This window comes from Pyrgilauda ruficollis, unplaced genomic scaffold, assembly GCF_017590135.1.
Source record: "Pyrgilauda ruficollis isolate IOZ18807 unplaced genomic scaffold, ASM1759013v1 scaffold3, whole genome shotgun sequence".
NCBI classification, from domain to species: Eukaryota; Metazoa; Chordata; class Aves; order Passeriformes; family Passeridae; genus Pyrgilauda; species Pyrgilauda ruficollis.
Genome location: NW_024524377.1, coordinates 3,451,073 through 3,473,226, shown reverse-complemented (window position 1 = coordinate 3,473,226; position 22,154 = coordinate 3,451,073).

Genomic DNA, 22,154 nt, shown 5'->3' with positions numbered 1-22,154 from the left:
TCTGTGCTTCCAAGTCTTTTTTTTTCCTCCTTCAGGTTGCTTTCAACAGCTTTGCATATTTCTAAAACTCATATTTGCTGATACTGTGTTTCTCTTCATATTCTTAGGAATTCGATTTGCATTTGCTGTTCCACATTTAGCAAATTCCTGATTTCACAGCTTTATTGCTCATCTCCTCTCTCTGACTTGCAGTTTCCCACGTTGGTTATTTCAGATTCAGGAGTGACAGTTGTCCACTTCCACATCTCTGCTTGTCTGAGCACATCAGCCTTTGAAATTCCAGTTTTCCCAGGGTGTTGCAAACATTTTCTCCTGCCCTTTGATTAGTAATATTTGCCCTTAGATTCAGGATATTCATTCACATTGAAAGCTAAAGTAGGAGATTAATTTGAGGGAGATAGATTGATTTCCTTCCAAAGAGAGGATGACTTGGGTTTTTTTCTTTCCATGTACTTTTGGGGGAGGCTGAAGAGTCCTGGCTACTTTTTCATGTGATCTTTTATGACTCTCAGTTTATTACACTTTCTGACCTCTAATAAATCCATTAACTTTGTTTGTCACTATTTTGCCTTATTTTAATGCTCTGTGCTTATCTTTAAATGCTAAGCTATTTTTTATCTAGGTAGTCCCAACACAGTTGGGACTGAGACATTAAGAAGCCAAGTTAAACTTCCAGAGTTTATAAACTATTTTAGAAATGTCAAAACAGGCAAATGGGAAAAAATTTTGGAAGGTACATTAATGAGAAGAAGCAATGATGAAAATCTGCTTGCAAGGAAAATGGGTTGCCTGTAACTGGTTAAAGAGAGCTATTAAATAAAATTGTTTTTAAAAGTCATAGCAGCTAGAGTTATTGCAGAACTAAATATTCAAAGAAAGCAATCACAGCATTTGAGGTCAGAGTGACTGCATTAACACCCTGGGGGGTTTTTCCCTACCTTCAAATTTTTTAATATGTTTTGCTCATCAGAAATTGATACATTATTTAATCAGTCAATTTCTTGCAAAGGAACATTTTCTCATTTATAATGAACCCTCATGTGAGATTCATTTATGCTGTGGCTACCCTGTTTAATTTATCTCTAAGGTTCTAAGTTCTAAAATTGCTTTAGTTTTAAGTTTTGTTTTTGTTTTCAGAGTTTTTTTAAGAATCTAATTTTTAACTATTTCCTTTCCTATAGAATATGTATAAACCATAAACGTGTACCATTTGCTTTGTATTTAACCCAACAGAAAAAAGATGGAAATCTGCATTATGACAAAAATATTTGCTGTGTAATTCTATTTAAAAAAATTCCAACTTTATAATATGGGAAAAAACGTCCCAGAGCTGTACTAAAATTTTGTATGTGATTTGAGAGATTAAATTTGCTGTTGCATTCGATTAGTACTGAAAAAAATAATGTTCAGCAGATGCTTCCAAATCCACTTCCCTTTCATTTTATTACATTTCTAAGTCATAATCTTTATATAAAAATATGCGTTGTTTTTACTGTCATCTTTCATATAAGGAGTGATAAGGAAATATCTGTATAAAACATGTACAGTTTCTAATATCAAGGTGAACTCTGGCTATTTCTAAAAGACAACTCCAATATAATATTTTTAATAGAGTTTCAGCAAGGTAGGGGTATGAATAGCTTAAAGGGATGATAACATGCCCAAGTGAACTTTGTCAGAGATAGAGAATAATGTATCACATTATGCCTTAAAGAGGCTCCTTGTGGTTTTTAAACCCATCATTTTTCTGGCCAAATTGGCCAAAATAAGGATGTCTTTATTTACATAATTTCCAACATAAGTGACTTGAATCACCGATGGAGACGTTGTGCTCTGCATCTCTTTTCACGTTGTTTATCAGCAGATGTCAGATTGTGTTACTCTTTTTTTATTATTCTAAATCTACCCAGGCTAGAGCACAGCACATGTCCCAGTGGCCTTTGGTGCCTTGAGAGATAAAATTGTTCATAAAACATCCAGAACGTGCCTTCTGTTATCAGAACAATTAGAGCAGGTTGACAAATGTACGAGCTCTTAGGTTAAATACATAATTGGTTACTTTTGAAAATTGACACAAATTCTTGATTTTCCTTATCATCTTCCACAAAGCCAAAGCAATTATTCACAAGATGTTTTTGTATCCCAGAGAAACGGAATTTTTTGAGCTTTCCTCATGTCAGGCCACTTTGAAGGAATTTGTGTTTCCCTGATGCTGTCTGTAATCTTATCACCAGGAGGCTGAGGTGGAGAGTAAGCACAATTCCTTCCACCTTCCCTTTCAATTGTGACCCAGGTGGGGTCAGAGCTGTTGGAGGAGGAGGGAATTACCTTTGGAAGGTTTGTTCAGTAGTGGGGAAACCAACACAAGCCTCTTTTTCTTTAGAATCCAGACCAGAACCACGGAGGAACTTGGAAGCAGTGCTTTGACCCTCTGGAGAAACAGCTTCCCTCTAAGGATGAAGAGTGTGAGAAAGGCAAGCTTTAGTTTCTGGCACAATTGTTTTGGAGAACTGGCAAAGCTGCTGCAAAGGTGCTCTGTTTGTTCAGCACTGGAATAAATCAGAGGGCCTCAGGAGACTTCCCTGAAACAGCGTAGTTTATGTTGTTTTTTGGTTTTCATTTGCTGGGATATTTTTAAAAAAAGTCTGCCATCTCTGGAGACCAGGTGCTTGAAATAAAATAATAAATGTAGGTTTTAGGAAGCCTGGCTTGGAGGAATTATATTGTTTTTTTATTTGACCAGAAACTCAGGACAGGGGCATGAGTTTGCAATTAAGTTTGCCATGTATTCCAGTCAATGCTGTTTAGCTTTGCCTTTTGCTCTGAAACCCATCTCAGTCAGGGCAATATGTCTAAAAATGGTGCAGTGAGACCAGCTGGGTTATCTAAGGAGAGCAGCATTTATTTTTGAGGGACCTATTGAATTCCTGTATAAGGTCACACCAGTTTGTGCTGTGTTGACCTCAGACTTCACCATCCAGCTCAGGGCATAGATACCTGTATGAAAATTATAGTACACCAGGGAAAGTTACATAACCTTTGAGAGAACTGGAAGAGAACAACTTTCCTCAGTCCTGGAAAGGGTGGCAGAAATCAGCCTAGGTTGGTCTTGAGAGTACAGGAGTCCAAAATTGCACCTTGGGGTATCACCAGTATCAGCAGGCCTGGTGCTGCTGGACTGAACAGGAGACATCCCCCCTCTGCTCACGGGGAGACAAAGCTGTAAACTTGGTGTGACTGGGGGATGAGGAACAGAGTGTTCCTGCTGCTGACTGGAGAGCTTTCCTTTCACTTACAGCAGAAAGAGGCACATATATGTCTTGTTGCATTCATTTTTATCCACTGAGTCTTTGACAAATCTATCATGCTCTCATTTTTCTTGCAGAGATCTGTCAATTTTTTATGGTTGTAAAACCAAGTTGAAAAGACCCATGAAAGCCTCTGCCAATTTTAAAAGTTTCAGAGTTATAGAAAGAAAGATTTGACAGATCAATTTTTCTTTTCTTTTGAGAGTGGAATCAGGAGGGAAGAAGACAAGAAAATATCTAGGTGGATGAGAAAAGTTAGGTTTCTTAAATCAAAAGACATTCTTCAGAAGTGTTCCCAAAATTAAAACCTTAACAGATTTCTTTAATCTGATGATTAGTGGAGGCAAGTGCTCCTGTAACTTTTCAGCCAGCCAATGTTGTCAATAAAGTAATGAATTAAGGAAAACAAGATTTGTGGGATTAAGTAATTTATAAAAGATTGGTATTTTGTGCCATCACATAATTCCCTCCTTATTCTCACATCGTGTAAGGCACATTTTAGCCAGATTGCAAATATTTAAGTGTAGCAAGTAGAAATTTCCAATAGTGTTTTCAAAATTCATCATAGGCATCAAACCCATTGGTATAAACAGGTAGTTTATACTCTCCTTTCTCATCAGTACTGATGCTGCAGTCATTTCAGGGCAATAGTGGACATAAATATAGACAGGTGAAATCTGACATACACAGACTTCAAAGTTATGTCCAAAAGCTTTGAAGTTACCAGGGATCCTTGTTTAGTAATTGCAATTTCCACAAGCTGACAGCATTTGTAACAGTTTTCTAGAAACTTACCATGGTTAATTTTCTATGACAACGAATATTCAGGATAAAATCAATTGATACAAGTGCTTAACAGAATAAGTTTTGCAAGCCAACCCTTACTATAAGGAGTAGATGGGTGCTGGGACATGAAAAAGAGAAAAAATAGTTATAGTGAGGAGACTTATGTCTGCTCTGTTTGTCTGACCTGCTGTCCGGACATTTATGGATTTCTTTTCAGGGGTCAAGAAGAATAGTTTGGATAGCATACTTTTTATATTTTTTTATATTGACTTACATTTACGGTATTGGAATATTGTGACATATTAAGAGCTTTCCATCTGAGAAAAAATGGAAAACACTTATTTAGCTGTTCAACTGAACAAAGCAGCGGGGTCATGCAGTTAGATGTGATTGCCTACTAGGATATGGAAATTTCTTCATCTCACAAGAGAGCCAGAGTGCCACAGATGAGGTTGTTACATCCATGATGACTTTTTTATTTCCTGTGCTTTTCCTGCAGTGTCACATCTGGCACATGTTGCCTAGGCTGTTTGCACACACCAAACTTTTCTTGCTGCTGCATCCCCAGAGTGTGCAGGTTCTTATCTGTGAGGGCTGGCAGTGCTTTATCCTGCGATTGCTCATCAGGGCAGAGAGAGTTAGCTAGTGCCTCTTCCCTTCCATTTGTGACTGCCTAATGAGACTCAAAATATGATCAGTCACTCTGCAGATCGTGTTCAGTATTAAAAGCAAATCACTGACTGTAGGCAGGAGGTCATTCAGCATTGCCACTAACAGCTTTTGATATTTCTGCATTAAAACCCAAGCCAAGCATTATAGGCAATGAACCATCTGCAGGCCTAAGTAGGCTTATTGTTGCTTAACTTCTTAGTGCAAATGAAGAGGTCTGTTATGTACTTCTGTCTGCTTTTGTGTGAATCCTCTGCTGCTCTCACTGCTGTGTCAGAGTTGAATGAGATGCAAAGAGGTTCTTTTATTTTATGAAGTGTGTGTTGCTGCTCTCTGCTTCCTCACAGCAATGTGATCTGACAATGAAAGCAATGGCTCTTCCAAAGAGAATGTCAATAGTTTTCCAGAATAGCCTGTTGTCCCTGTAACCTCCTCCCAGTGGTTCAGCTGTCTGTGATCCAGGATCCAGCAATTTTTGTGCAACCCCAGCTCAGACTTCTGAGAAACCTGCTGACCTGATGGCAAGAGCTGGAAAAGCCTACACAGAATAGAACTGTGCAAAGAAACAAGGTGAAACTGCAGAGATAAGGTTGGTGAGAAGGGCATAATTGGCAACTCAAGGATTCAAAAGGAAAAAAAAAACATGGAAAAATACACAGTTCTAAGAAGAAAACAAGAGCTAAGATGGCAGCTCTGCAGCACCAAGCTTCAACCCGTCCCAAGGACAAACAGAGAAAAGCCTCCTCACGTGATCCTCCTGGCTGGCAAATGTTGTTTGAAGTAGTGATCTGGAGTCATCTCTGGAGCAGTGAACTTCTCAGGGGTTGGATTGGTATCTCATTATTCCTAGCAATTGTTTTTGTGTATTGGACAGTAATGAACTGGTTTGTGCTTTTACATGGTGTGTCCCCTGCTTCCTGAATCTCTTTGTGCCTGTTAGAAGATGCCTAAAGTGACCCAGGGTGTGAGTGTTGTGTACCCAATAATTTGACTGCAGAGCACACTGATCAAATCATGCCTTTCTTTATCTAAGCTGATTATCTTATGCCTCATCTTTTTTCTCCTTTTTAATTCCTACTTCTCCTTCAAGATGAGGCCAGGTTATTAAAAATAATCTTTTGTGCTTTTGAAACCCAGTGCAGCACTGCTGGCTTCTGCAGCTGCACTACCTCTTTGTAATCCAGGCCTGGTTTTTGAGACATGGCTTCATTTCATTTGCTATAATTGAAACTTTTCTGGCAGTGTCAGAACAGAGAAGTTGTTTTATAAACAGTTAAATGAAATAGTTTTGTAGGTACAGGAACTTGCATAAGCACAAGGGCTGCCCAATGCAAGCCATGTCAGAAAATACACTATGAAAGACTGGGTGAAACCTGAGACATTTTATTTAACAGTAAAATTATGAGGGCTTAAACAGAAGAGTGAAGTATTTTGTTCTTGATGTGCAGCAGCTCTAACCTTCTAGCTGTGGTAGTGCTGGCTATATAGTGTATGAAGTGTGAAGTGCATTTCCACCTCCAGCACTGCCACACAAACCGGGTTTCCAACAATTTTCCAAAGTCAAATCTTGCCTGAGGTTTCTGTGTCTGTAACAGACTTCATCAGGCCAGCACTCACTACTGTGTCTGCATTGCTGAACTGAAGGAACTTCATTGAGAAAGTCTTCCAGTGGTGGCATCTGGCACAGCTATGGAAGCTCGCTGAAGGTGTGATATACCATATATGCTATTAACCTAAACAAATTATAAGGTCTCTGGAGCTAAAGGGTGCTTATAAGTGAGCAGTCATATAATTTTTCGTGGGTGGAAAAAGCCCTAACTAAATACCAACTTGTCTGTATTTAGAATTTAAGAGAAGTTTTTTTTTAATAACAAACTTTTTTGCTGAAGGTCTGAAGGAAAACTGGGAGATACAGGCACAGCAGGCTGCCAGAGAGCATTTTGTCCCAGAAGGTTATCCAAGACAGGACTAAATCCTTTCCAGACACAGGCTCAATCAAGAAAAGGGTTACATGCTGTAGCCTGAAAAAGCTGATTGCAAACACTAGAAGTTGCACATCCATATGAACATTGCCAAAATTAAGTATATTCTTCCTACTCACACACTTCTCTGGAAATTCATTCTCTTTCTCATTTGTAGATCCTATATTTGCTTCTTAATAATGAGGTCAGAGAGTGAAAATGTGGCTCCTCATAAATTTTGATCTGTTGTTTTCTATCTGCATTTAGGTGCCAATTAGCCTAAACATTTGAAATTGTCTAGATCAGATATCATTACCTGCAACTCAATGGCTGTTCTTTTAGCTGGACACGGCACAATTATATTATTGCCTCTGCTAAATTGTGCCTCAATTTCTTGCACGTTTCTATGTCCAGGACTCTTTCCCATGCATAAATTCCCATTCAAATTTATGCCAAATTCTGCTTATTTTGATGGTATCAATTTGTCCATACAGAAAATATTACTTATATATAATTTTAATTATATATATATGTGTATATATATGTCTATATAAATATCTATAATATTTAGATTATATATGCAGATATATCTTCCATATAAATATAGATATCTATGAAGAAACTTCTGTTATGCTAATTCATCCACTCTGCTTTAACTCTACTATTAAACTTCTGCTGTATTAATTTTCCTTAACTTTGAGTGTAATCTTTGAATTTCTAACTCTACAGAAAAACTCTGAACGTTTCTGAAGGCAGATAAATTAGACTGGTTGTGGGGAAGGAGGTTTTACAATCTATTTGTGCTGAGATATGTTCCAGCAGAGGTTAAACTGGGCTATGATGTGAGGAGGCAGAAAGCTGGCTTGTACCTTTAGGGACAGCTGGTGAATTCTGGCATGCCTGCTTGTGCACTATTAGCACTATTTAAATATATAATGACATTAGATCCTGTTGCCCCTCTTTTAACCTTATCTTTGTTAAATGCTGCTTCAGGGAAGATCCTTCCCCCGATGGTGTTATACATAAAATTTATTAAGATCTGAAGAAATATAGGAGAAAACACCTGGAGAGAGAAGTCAGGGAGGAAATAGAGATTAATGGTAAGGTAATAAGGAAAAAGAGGTCATAAAAAAGAAATCAAAGGATGAGAAGAATATCAAAGACATAAAGAATTGTATTGTCAGTTGCCATGTTGCCTATAAGGTGTGCTCAGAAACTGCCAAGCAATAGTTGCAAGTAGGATATAATGTGGCAGCATTAGAACCTGGAGAAGTGGAAAATGTCCTGTGTTTCCCTGTATTTACAGAATTAGGTTGATGCAGACCTTTTACTGCCATTCTTTGCTATAATTGAGGCCATTTTAATTGTCATTACCCTGGGATATTTAAATCCCATCATCATTTTACTCCATTAATACTGCTTAGCAATACAAAGGATTTTTGCAGCCTTCTTTGCAGTTCATCTGTTGCAACTCAAAGCACACCGATTTTCAAAGGCATATTGAAATTTGGACTTTTTGGGATCGTCTGTGGCAATAATTGCCTAATCCAAAGTGATGCTCTCCATGGATCAGCAGCTGGTTTCAACTTCTGTTCCTTGACAGATGTACTTTAGGAGATTAAATAATCTGAGGAGCTGTCAGGGAAAGCTTGGGGGAGCACATGCTCCTCCTGACAGAGCCTGGGAGTCCTGGGGCAGCAGGACTAGGTTGGGAGAGGCCCTGATCTCTCCCAGAGCTCAGAGGCTTGAAGGAGCCTGTGGCTCAAGCACATGAGCCTCCCCAGGAGCACAGGATTCACAGGCAGTGCTTCCATCAGTGCTGTGCCCTCCAGCTATCCTGCCTCTGGCGTGGGAGCCATGGCCACTACCCTCACAGGCTCCAAACACATCTTTAAAAACATCTATGAGCTCCCACATGCTGGAAGGCCCTTCTGAGGCCTTGTTTTATTAAGATCAATTGTGTGATATGTTGTAATTTAAAAGCACTATGTTGTTTGACAATAGGGTTTTCTTTCCCCACAGTGCTGAAGCAGTTCCTACTTGCAACGAGGAAAAAGTGGAATTTTAGCTGCTTGTGAGGGACAGAATAAGGCTCATGAAATCATGTCAGGTAAGAAAAACAGAACAGCAACATTAAATAAGTTCTTGTTTCTTTAGTATTTATTTTGAAATGACCAAGTAATTCTGGCTGTGGAACCAGCAACACAGGAGAAGCATGAACTGTTTGTTGACTCTTAGCATTTTTATACAATTTTCAGAAAAATACACTGCTAAGCTTCTATATTGTCAGAAAGTGAAAGGGATATAACTAGGTAGGACAGAGGAGCTTTCTATCCACTGTGAAAACTCTGTTATAAATACACTCTAAACTTGCAAACCTGAAAGAATCACATCAGGTAAATTGAAATAAACCTTGTGTACAGAAATATGCTTTTTTATGTTGCCCACAGCATTTAATATAATAACTTACTCGGAGAAGCAAACTGTAGATTGCAAGTGCAAATAACTGTGTACATATTCTCAAGCCCATTTTGGTTTTGGGAACGTAAAGAATTAGGAATTTGGAATGAATGAAATATGTACATGTACATACTAACTTGGGGATTGTTTCCATTTAAATTATCATATGAAAAGCTGTTGAGAGAGGAGTGAAATTTTAGAATTCATTATTTTAAATTTTGTTAGGTGTATACTCCTGGATACACTGCTGTATCATTTCATACATGTAGGAAAGAGAGAAAATATTATATATGTGTGTGTATTGTTTGATAGCAGGAAAGTGCCCTGTGTAGTCAAGAACTGTGAAGAGGCAGGGACACAAGAATTGGTTTTGTTGCTAGAACTGATGTCTTGAACTTCAGATACAGGGCTGGAATTCCAAACCTTTACAAACCTTTGTGAGTATCTGTACCAAGAGACTTTGTCTAGATTATCTCTGCTTTAGAGAAATCTTTTAATTTCTGCTCGACTTTTGTTTGAGGAAAAAAAAAAAAATTCTCAACCAAATCCAGAATCAGAGAAAGCTTTACAGTTTGACTCAGGTCCTGAAGGATTTTGTAAGAGACATGACTGCAGTGTTTTGCTGGGAAAGATATGTAAGGATAGGGCTTTACAAAGAACCAGCTGTTTCTGCCTGGGAGTTTGTTTCTCCTGTAAGAATTTTGGCAGTCTGTGTGCTAAGCAGCCACATGCTGCCATCTACTGACAGCAGGCCTCTACAACAAATAGTGTCAGAACTCCATAACTTCCTTGAATTCATTCAGGATTGTATGGAATGCAGGAGAAAACCCAGTAACTAAAATACAAAGTGGAACAAAACAAAACAAAAAATTGTTTGGAGTAAAATAAAACTGCAATGAAAGTGGGGGAAACAAGTGCTATAAACCACAATTCTGCACAACTCCTATATATGCAGGATGTAAAAGTTGTAGTTCACGTGAGAATAAAAATATGGGTGAGAAGAAACAAATTCTATATGAATAAATTTCATGTTTTTTCCAATGCACTGAAAACAAGAGAAATATTCTGCATTTCCCTAAAGGGAGATACTTGAGATTGAGATAATTCTACAATTGTGCAAAGGGGACAGTTGTGAGAATGAGTGCAGCCAACAGGACTTAGTGTGGAAGAGATTCAGTGGGAAAAATGACATTTGTAATCCCCTCTGAACGTTTTTAACTTCTCATACTTGGATGAATAATGTGTCTTCCCACTTTTAACTCTCTCTTGGGAGCAGGTCTGCAAGGAATGAGGGCTTGCATATGTGATATGCAGTCAACACATCATCTGGGGAGAACATGAAAGCAACAAGCACTCTTCAGTGCTTTTAATAAATTGTTCTGAAATCTGGTTTTCAGTGCATGACCTGTTTTGGTTTCCCAGGCTGCTGTACAAGATGCTAAGGCAGGGAGTGAGAGGGAAGATGCTGTGTTTCTATGAGAATTTCCTGCTAATTTTTTCCTAAGTTTTTTGTATGTGAATGAAGAAATACATGCAGCTCTTCCTTCATTTCAATGAAAAAGGAACCTATATAAAAATCTGGACAAGTGCATGTTGACCAGAAAGTAAAGTCATCCTGTTTATGATCACTCCTGCCATCTGCCACTGGAGAGTTGATGCAGTTGCATTTGCAGAAGAGGAATCCCTCTCCAAACTGGTGAATGTGAAACAAGCATTTCCCTAAAACAGCTTAAAATCTCTGTGTTCACTTGAGTATTTGTTGCCATGAAGGTCACATTCTGTCCTGTTTCTTGTTTAGGACATATTCATTTTTTGGAGCTTCCTATACACATGTGAATGTATGTTTTTGAATGAATGCATGCAATGCTGGCACAGGTTCTCCTATAATTCGAAATAGTGAATTTATTTGCTAAAATTTATAATTCTTACCAAGAAGGAACCCTGGAAAGCACTTTCATGAGTAACCTTCAGTGTTTTTTTCCTTATCTCAATCAGAATACCATTACAAATACTAACTGTATTCTAGTCAGCAGTAGATAATATCTGTGGTTGGATAGAGGAGTAAATTCTTTGATGCAGATTAAAGATTAGGAATAAGACTTGTAGGCTAACCTTCCTTTGATGCATGTTGTCCCCCTAGTAATTTTTCGGTGTTATTTTACCATGCTAATACCTGGATTTTGTGACACTACTTTACAACTGGGTGTTGATAGTGTCCAGTATGTAGTCTGAGACCTGGGTGCAAGCTGGAGAATTGGAAATTGGACCTGCAAGTGCTCAAAGTTTGATTGAGGAAAGGCTGAGCAACAAGAGGAATGGGATCTGCCTCTTTCTGTGCTTGTAAATGCTGCCAGCAAGGTTTGTTACCTTTGTGTAACCAGAATTGTTTAAATTCCTGACACTTCTGGCTGCTTGTAGACTGCCAAATCACAGCAGTGAGCTGGGAAAGGTGTTGGTTATGGAAGGTTCCTCCCTTTTTGGTGGCTTTCTCTTCCACCCTTGTTTGGCTGAAGGAGCACAACAATTCCTGAATGATATCCCTCTGCTTATCAAACTTTTCCATGGATACTCAGCACTACTGTGATGGAGCAGTTATCCAAGGCTGTGTCCTGATTCAGTTTCAGAGTAGAATTGCACAGGACATGTGGACTGGTCAGAAGGCAAACTTGGCTTTCGTCTGAGTGGATTTCTATGTATTTGTTTGTATCTGTTTGGGGGTTAAAGAATTTGGCTCAGAGATGTCTCCATGAGGACAACCTCAGCAGAGATGCCTGCACTTCTGTGCCATAAAAAGACCCTTTTGCTTTTCCACCCCTTTGGCCTCTTGCTTTTCTTCCTGCTAGGATCTGACTGTTGGAGTTCACTATATAAAGTTTATAATTTTATTCAGACTTTCAGGGTGAGGGTGAGGACATATGAGTATCTTCCCTACTCTTTTTGGGTGAAGTCCAAAACTGGGTGGCACCTGTTTTCTAGATCTGGATGGGCTCTTATCCAAGTTGATAGTTGATGGAAATGTCAGGAACAGCTGATCTGGAAGCAAGGACTGTCAAAACAGTCATGGCTTACAACCTTAAGCCCATTTTTAGCACCAACAAATAATCTTCTGTTATACTGAGCAACAGCAAGCCTCATGTTTTCTTTCTGTGATTTTGTCTTGAAATTTTGTTGTGAACTGTATCAAACACTGCTGCTTTCAAATGTCAAATGCATGTACTGGTACAGTCATAAAATTAAGCCTTGATCTGAAGCTGCCCTACACCTAAACTCAGATCTGATTCAGGCTATTTCTGATGAACAAAAATAGTAGGAGTTGGATTATGAAAAAGATACAAGCTTGTTCTAAATTGACCTCTTACTGAAGAACATTCTGAAAGAAGTTGAACCCTATGCCATGATTCTTGTAAGTCTGGCCCTAAAGGTACAGATCAGCCAGGTACAGAAACTTGCACGTTTTTACTGCTGTGCTCAGCCCTAAGTAATTTCAATATGACTTTGTTCTGCATTAGAGCCTGTGCTTTCTCGTGCTAAATATTTCCTCAGCTTTTGTATGTGGCATCATGGGAAAATAAAAGGTATAAGAGATGCCATCGTGGTGAAAATTTTGTAGAAGTGTTGCTATCTTGTCTGGTTTTTATCAGACCCTGTGGATACTGGGTTGGTGGGCTTCTCTGGTAACAAGGCAAGCTCTTTGTAATGCTAATCAGGTTTTAAGCTGAGAGTTTGGTTAAATTTATGGGGCAGAGTATTTTATTGATAGAAGAGCTTGCCAGACCTCTTTGGCAATGCTCTCTTTTCACTTAAAGACCTTGGTGTAAATCTTTTTAATGCGTCAGCTACAAAAAAAATCAGAGAGGAACTTTCCCCACTTCTTACCATTGCACTATCATCTGTGTAAATCATCTTGCTTACTCATTCTTTTAGCTACTTTAGATTGTTAGTCTTAATGACAGGACTGCAGTAAAAGTGGGGGGAAAAAAGTATTTTAAACTGTCATTAGTTCATAAAACTTTGATCATTTATAGTAAGTGGGAATTCATCTTGGACTTTTAAGAGAATGGAGAGGTCAGCCAGAGCATCCCTACTCAGTTGTGCACCTGTGTAATGAAGCACACCTCAAGGGAAAAATAAAAGATGGAAATGTAATTATTAAATGTTCTAAGACTTGGAAACAGCTAATTTTTAATTTATAATATATGATGCAAGAATAAGAACTAATGGTTTTTCTCCTTGAACTTTTCCTTTACTTGAGAATTGCATATTTATTTTAGTGGCCCAAATTTTGCAGTAAATCATTTCAGAGTTATGATTGTTATAATTCAGCAGTTCCTGAAGTGTAAATGCTGTGCTCATTGTAGTAGTGCAAAAGGACTTTTTGTTTTATATTCATTACTTACATTTATGTTTAATATCTGTGACCATGTGCAGGAAGCCCTTGCAGGGTGAATGTGGGTGCAATGCTGAGAAATCTTACAATAGCATTAGCATTTTTCTAGTTAAATCTTTAGAAAAGCTTTTAGTGAGACAGCAAGTCTTTCCTGGACCTTGTGCTGTATTGACATGAACTTCAACCACAGCCTCTGTGTTTGCCAAGCTTTACTGCTATTGATAAACTGCAATGCATGACCAGACCAAAGTTCTAAAAAGAGATTTTTGCTGTAGATTTTAAGATATATCATTTGACAGGTTAAAAGTTGGTCACTTGAAATGCCAATACTCTATAAATGAATCTCTTTGAACTTTCAGATGAATTTTGGATTACCTGAAGACATTTAAGTACTGCTGAAGTGTGCAGGTCTCCTTCAATTAAAAGACTTTGAGAGTTCAAAGCACTGCATAAGTATTTAGGAACTTGTCTCTTAAAACTGAGAGGGGTGTAATGTGATCATTAATGAATATAAGTTGTTTCATGTGCTGAAGTATTGGGTTAGAAGTATGTGTGTATTCTGGTTGCTTTGTTGGTGTTTTTTCTTTTTAATACATAAATTTTACAGCAAATCTGTAGATTCCTTCTTGCCATTCTGTCAAGCATTAATCCAGTTCACTCAGTGACTTTATCCCACTCTTTCCAAATTCCATTTAGACTATTTTCATTATGCTTACTTTCAGCACAAAGAGCTAATTGTTACAATCAGGTGAAAATATAATTATCCTTTTAAAATGAGGAGAATATATAAAATATGCTGTTATACCTGCTACAAAAGGTTGGTTTTGGGATGCTGCTGGACTTTGTGTAGCCAGTATATTTAGAAACAGTGCAGCATGAGACTCTGGTATTCTGCACTTTCATTTTGCTGTTCTTCTCGCATAAAAATCAACAGGGTTTTACAGGAGTAATCATCCATGAAGAACAAACCAGCACATGGATGAACTTCCTTAAACACACACAACTTTTGGGCAAATGCAGGCATTGTTTTGAGCAGAACAGTACATGGTGTTCACTGTGCTGAAGAGTTTTGCCATGTTTCTCTTTCCGTGATCATTTATAGGAAGTCAGGTTGCACAAAAGAAGAGGTAAGCACTGGATATTCTTATTGAATCTTAACCTGGATTGGGAATAATTATTTTGAAGTATTAGAACTCAGTTTACAATATATGCATTTCAAAGGTCTTGTTCCATGCTTGCTTTATTTAGCATCCTCACAAATAGTTTTTTATTATTGATTTTGTTGTTATTCTTTCCTACAAGGTTTACTAGATGTACTGGAGATGTCCTTCATACAATTTCATTTTCTTTTGTTGTCTCCCCTAGGACATCATTATCCTTTGAATAAGCACAGAAAACTATGTTCTCCTTCTCCTCTTTGGATTTATTCCATACTCTTTATTTCTATTTGAATGACGAGATTGGTCAGGGAATTCAGAATCAAGACTTTGTTTCACATTCTCTTCTTTGCCCAACAGTATTGCAGCAAATATTATCCTCAAGGTGTAATAAAATGAGACAGGAATGTATCCTGACAAAAGAGTAAGGCTACATGTGAGTGGCTGGAATGTATCAGATCACAAAATGGTGTGAAAATGTTCCTCAACTCGAAAGAGATGGTTTGGAAAGGTTTGCAGTCAGAATTGCTTTGTGAGGAGGAAGGATGTCAGAATTAGAATAAGATATCCAGAAAGTAGGAGAAAACTCTTTTGAGGTTTATTCTTCTTGTGAATCCCTTATCCTTTTCTGTCCACTCTATCTTTCTGTGCATTTTGAACTTCGCATTTATTAAGAAAACTCCTTTAAAATGAAGTTCTATCCAGTGGTGCAAGCAATTTCACTTCAGTCATGGGAAAGAGAACAAAAGAAAGTCTTCTTTCAGCTTGTTTATCCTAAAGGGATGGATGGTTTCTGCCATGGTTTCAGGAAAAAGATACTTGAATAGCACATTTACTACTGACCCTAATATTTCAATGAATTTAAAAAAGAAGAAGGAAAGAAAATTAAAGTAGAAAAACCTTTAAATTTCATCTGGAGCAGGAAAGGAGAAAATTGCCAGACCTTTAAAAAAAACCCAAAAAAACCAAACAAAAACAACCAAAAAACAAACAAACGAAAAGCAAGCTGAAAGGCATCCTCAGTGCAGATGTCAGGGATGAGCCTTAATTGCAAGCATGCAAACAAAAAATTGCAGAGTTGCTTGAAATTAGTGCATCACATAAAAGCAGAGTCAGACTGCAGTGGCATTGCAAAGGGTCTTTTCTTCAGTTTTAATTGTTTTTTTAATATAAACAAAGTTTACTCAGATTTAATTGTATGCTGCTAGTCCTGGTTTAAGCCATGAAGTCTCACTCTACTGGAAGCATCAGAGAAAGGTTTAAGTGAGAAGCACTTTTACTAAAACTCTTGCTGTTCCTCTGCTTTGGTATTGTGTCAAACCCCTAATGTTTACTGCCTTATTATGCATTTGTGTTTGAATGAGCAGCTTAGCGAGGCTCCATCTGCTCCCTCCTGGTGGAGCCCAGGAGGATGTGAAGGATTGGGTTTCAGTGTTTGAAGAGTAGTAGATGACTCCAGTGCTGTGGCCAACACTGCCTTCCCTCAGCCCATAGCTCTGCAGATTAACTGGCATTAGTGCAAGCATTCACAGCTGCACATGGAATATTACAGAAAACACCAGGGCTCAGGCTTCCACTTGCATATGCTCATTTGCCTACAAATATGGCTAGAGCCTTGTTCTGGTTTCCTTTTTTCTTCTTTTTATTTTTTCCCCCGCTTTGTATTTTCTCTCTTGAAAAAATATACAAGTAAAAGCTCTTTTGGCCACTGTAGAGTACCATCCTTTTTATCTCCATTTACCTGCATTATATATGCATTAAATCAAACCTTTCAAGGTGTGTTCTAAAGACTCACAAACTACTGAGGTCATACTCATGAATTTGTAGTTCCCAATGACTCAGTTCAACCTTTTAAAGCACACACAGTGTATTTTCTCTTTTCAAGCCTGAATTAGGTTTGTTAGAGAAATGTCATCAGACTTTATTAATGGTGACTGTTGGATATGTTCAAATTGAGAACATGAAGCTGTACTTTCCCTTTGGGTTCAGTAGTATCCATCCCTCAGCCTCATTGCAGTTCAATGTCTTCACTCAGACCTTGAGTATGGTCATCTTGGTGAGTATTCAGAGATTAACTTGGGTGTCTCAATCTAGAACTATAAATTGATGCTTATTTCCTTGTTCTCTTACATATTACTGGAGAATATTTCTATATTTTGCTCCAGACTCTCATTCTGTGTAATTTTTTACAGTTTTAACCATTTTCTCTTGGATCATTTTTGATCCTGAGAAGGAAGCAGATTTCTTTGCTGAAAGAAAGGTCTTTTTTTTGTTTTTATTCCCTGTAGCCTCTGCATATTTATTACACCATTCTGGGGTGGGTTTAACTCAGTGTGAGACTCTTTTTTACCAGCTTTTAATCTTTACTTGAAACAGAAGTGCCAAGTATATTTTGAATTTAAACCCCTTCTAAAGCTAAAAGATGGTTTTGGCCCACTAATAGGTAGTAGTTTCAAAAGGTTAAGCTGCCTGGAAAATGTGACACGATGTACTTAAAATTAGGGATGAATCCAGCCTGTATAAATTCAGGTTTTTGATGTACCTTTTAAATGTACCACATCATGCAATTTTAAATCAGTCTTCCATGCTGGCATGCAGAACTGGCATAGATGACAGGCAGCTGCTGAGTCCAGCTCTTGTTTGTACTCCTGCAACCTTTACAGAAATGTCATGGCTGGGCGCAGTGTTTGGTGCATTTGAAAGAACTCTTCCTCCTCTGAAAGGAGGCATGAAGAACATCTCAAAATTAAGTGGATTTTCCCACTTTGGACCTAATCTTGATATAACTGGTGCTGTGCTACCAGCCTGAGTCTTCAGGCAGTCTGAAACATCAGCTCAGTGTTGTGACCTGCATTGCACAAGCCCTGTGATGTTGGGGTGTCCTGGTTGCTGCCAAACCACTGATCCTGCACGTGCTGCTTTCCTTCTGGCAGTTAAATCAGTTCTCCCTCTGAGGAGGGACACAGACTCTCCTCCCTCTGTGCTCCTGAAGGGAATTGGGCTTGCTCCCAAGGCACTGTGAGTATGTGAGTGCTGGCTTTGAGGGAGAAACAGGAATTCCACCAACAGCTACCCCATTTCATCCTTTGGCTGGCTTGGCTTTATCTGATAACACAAGGAGAGGCAGCAAAAAGTAGTTTTGCAGCACGCTGGGACACAATCCAGCTCTGGATGGATTCTGTGTACTGCAGGGAGCTGTCAAATTGTTGTGCCATTGCTGGTTGTACTATTTTGCTTGAGGATGTGTTCAGATTCTGTCTAAACAATAATTAAATTTCATTTGCAGGGGATGGCTGAATGTGTGGAAAGAGAGATAAAATAATCAAGGACACGATTATTCACAAAATCAATAGGAATTCTAATGGTCTTATAAAGTACCACTTCATTTCTTTCATAAAGCTGCTGGATTGTTCATATTTCATATTTTTCTTCAGTATAGGTCAATTAAATTTTAGGTAATTAAATACACTTTTTCACTCTTACTGCCCTTCAAAGGCTACTGTACATCACCAATTTATATAAACTACACTTGCACAGGCTATTTTTAACTTTCCGTACTTGAACAAAGTGCCTGGCTGTTGACCTTTGCAGGGTCACACCTGTGCCTATTACTGACTAATAGCCAATTTGTTGCTCTGATCTGTGTTCTACATGTTTGATTAAACCTACAAGCTAATCTGAGTTAATTTTATTTGAAGATACAGAATTATTTTTGTTGGAAGATCAGGGAAGTTTGTGTTAACAAATCAGATTTTTTTGCTAAGACTCACAATTGCTATGCCTGACAATTTAAAGAGGAAATACCACTATTCCATTATTTGGTGACTTTTTTAATACTAAAATTTATTTCAGAATTGCAGTACCTCCATATATATGAAAATCTAAAACAGTGAAGCTCCTAATTTAAAAATATTAAACCATGATTATTTCATGCAGTATAACAGAATAAAATGTATCTTTGTGCATGTACTATGACACCTAATTATTAGATACCTGCTGCTATTATTTTCATTCACTGAAAGTGAATGTTTAAATGGATTATATAATATATAAATATTTTCAGATCATCTATTCAACTATGAATTCATCTCTTTCCACAGGTCTACTTGCCAGATAGAAACAGGCCCCAAAATAAAAGCATATAATTAAATTTATGCATTTTAATTATGAAATCCAGTTATAAAGTGCAGAATGATACAAAGATTAACATACAGAAATATATATTTTTTCTTGAGCTATTAAGCATCAATTTATTTAATGAAATGGTGGGGTATGAAGATGGGCAGAACACATAGTCCAACTAAGGCAATAGACTGCAGCACTGCTGTTACTGTCAGTCATGAGTTTAAAATACTCCTCATCACAAGCCTTTCTGTCAGCAACCTTGAATTAAATTCCACAAAGCTCCTAATTAACACAGAAATGTACAGTAGCCTCCTGGAACTGGAGATTTGTTACTGTATGAAGGATTTGCTAAATCTTGCATTGATTTCATTTAGACATGAGCTCCTAAAGTAAGAGTTAGTGTGTGTAGTATTGTTACTCATATTATGCTCCCTGCATTAAAATTATTTATTTTGGCAGTGTCAAAGCAAAACAAACAAGCCCTCACAAAACCAGATGATTTCTTTTTGCTAGATTACGATTTATTTTGGCAGTGTCAAAGCAAAGCAAACAACAAGCCCTCACAAAACCAGATGATTTCTTTTTGCTAGATTACCAACAACTATCCAAGAGCCATCTGCAGAGGGCTCAGGCATCTCAGAATATTGAATGCTTCAATTTCCTCTCTGTTACTACACCACAGTGCTCAAGGCCACTTCAGTGCCTATTTGTCATGCTTGCGAGCACCTGAAATCTGATTTTTCTTACTCACCATGCAGCCTCCTCTAACACCAATATAGAAAGATCCATAATGGGATTGGAAAGTTTAGTGAACACGGCACTTAATCAGTGCCATGAAATTTGTTTTAGCTATACTTTCATATACAGTCAGAACAAGAGGTACTATTTTAATTTTCCAAGGTGACACAGAGTTATTAGAAACCTGTCCTTACATATTGAGGCAAAGTGGGCTGTAGGTTTTTTTCCTTCTAAAGTGGGAGCATAATGGAGTACCAATCCTGAAAAAAGATTGGGACTGGGGCATTATCTGGTGTAATATTCCAGTTCTGCTTGGTAGTTGGCTTGACAGGGACTCACAAGGAAGCTCAAACCATGTACCGTATGCCATCAAGTAGCCAAACAGAAGGTTTTTTGTTATTTTCTTTGGTCAGCACTGCAATTTCCCTTTTCCTCGCAGGCTCCTGAACCCTGTGTGTGACTCCCAGACCTGTGTGTGACTCAGCTGCTCTGCTGACTTTGGTTGTGGAACAGCAGTGGAGCAATGGGGACCAGCTCAGTGGAAATTGCAGAATGTGCTGTTTTCAGCTAAATTACTGAAATGTGCATTTGAATTCTGTGTCTTGGGAGTGGAAAAAGGAACAATCACACAGAGCAAAGCATCTTTCCCAGCTCCTCCTCACTGTGCATGCCTGGTCTTGTTCAGTAGGGATGGAGCGTGGATGCTTCACACATACACTGTGTCTTTGTGGAAGTAAGTGGGTAGCAAACACTCTGTTCATCAATTCTCAGCTGATGTCCACCCCTTCAAATTATTCTGCATTATTTTGATCATTTTCTCAGTTTGGAATACACAAAGATGGTCCCTCTGTTCCTGCTCCTTTCCACACTGGTCAGTTCTTGTGGGGTTCAGGTAATGGTTGATCTGGAAGCACATGCACAGAATGGGGTTTGTGTGTGTGTAGATGTTGATCTTTTATTCAGCATCTGAATCCTAGCAAATTTTCCCCCATAAGGCCTTAGTTTCATTTTCAAGGACTCAAATCTTGTTGAAAATCAGATGAGTTTGGATGAGAGGTAAGTTCCAGCATTCCTGATTGTACAGTTTTAGAAGGTTTTGTCTTTGCCTGTGGCAGAGTAAGGGACTAGCAGAGCTGGCAAAAGGAACCAGAGCCTTGCCCACCAGAACCAACAGTCTAATCCTTTCTTTGAAACTGCTACTGATATATTTGGAGCTGTTTTCTCAGTCCAGGAGCAGTGGTACCTACAAGATGTGATCTGTTTCTGCTGGTACTGACAGAAACTTTCAGCAGATGGAGGTGGTGAGCAACAAATTCTGAATCACTGGTTCAGCAATTGCCCAGCCTTTTCTTTTAACAGCTTTGATTTTCTGCATTGCTTTGACTCTTAATCTTTCTTTTAATTTTATTTTTATTTTTTTTAATTTTTGGCATCTGTTAAACTACTTGTGAAAGAGAAGCAGATCTGGAGGGTAATGGAGTGAAATTATTAGCCTTTTAGAATCAGATGATAATTAAGCCAACATGAGAAGATCACTAACTATAAATAATGCCAGTGAAAATAAATTCACTAATTCTTATTTACATTATGGAGACCTTTGGACCCCTTTGTACTCTTTGAGGACATAAGATCTCTAAAGCACATAATGGAAATGAGAATAGGCCTTTAAAATAGTTTTAATTAAGCAGTTTAACCATCTTAATTAAAACATTTCAAGAGCGTCAGTGTTTTCCTACCAGTAGTGATATTTCAAGTAATTTTTCCTGTGTATTTCCCATCCTGGGGAAAGCTGTGCTACTTGAAGAGAGGCAAACACACCAAGAGGGCAGAGAGAAACTATTCCTGCAGAGAAGAAGATCTGCTCATTTGCAACACGTTGGTGACAGCTGCCATGTGCCAAAGGATTGTCTGGTGGGATGGAGGACACGGCAATGCTGCGGCATTTGCTGGAATGCAGAGGCTCCCCATTATGTACATTTTGTTTCTGCTCCATCTCACTGCAGAGGCTAAAATAAGCACTGCCATGTTTTATCTAGCAGAAAAGTGGTCTTTGCTTTTCCTCCTGCCTCTGGCTGGTTTCAGCTCTGTTCTGTGCAGAGCAGGAATGTTGTGGGTTGCTGCTGTTGGCCGTTCCTCTTTGGGTCTGTCTTGTTGGCCGCTGCCCGTGCTCCAGAGGGCCTGACCTGTGCTTGGCTGCTCCAGGGTTGGTGTTTCACACTGCTGTAGATACTGAGCGTTCCAGAAACTGCCTCTTACATCAGCCAGAAACTCTCACTTATGCTGTTATCTTTCACAGCACCTGTTATTAAAGCCTCTCTTTTCCACTCAGGTTTTCTTTGAGCAGTGTGGCAAATAAAAATAATTGGTTGCAGTGGTAACAAAACAACACACAGTAGGACCTTGCTCCCTGCAGCCTGGAGCCTGCTTCCCATGGATATAGCTTGAATCACTTTGTTATACCTCTTACCTCGATGATAAAACTTCTATTGTGCATTTCTGATAGTCTGATTGTTGTATATGCATGTATTTAACATATTCTCAGGCTCCAATCACCGGCAGCACC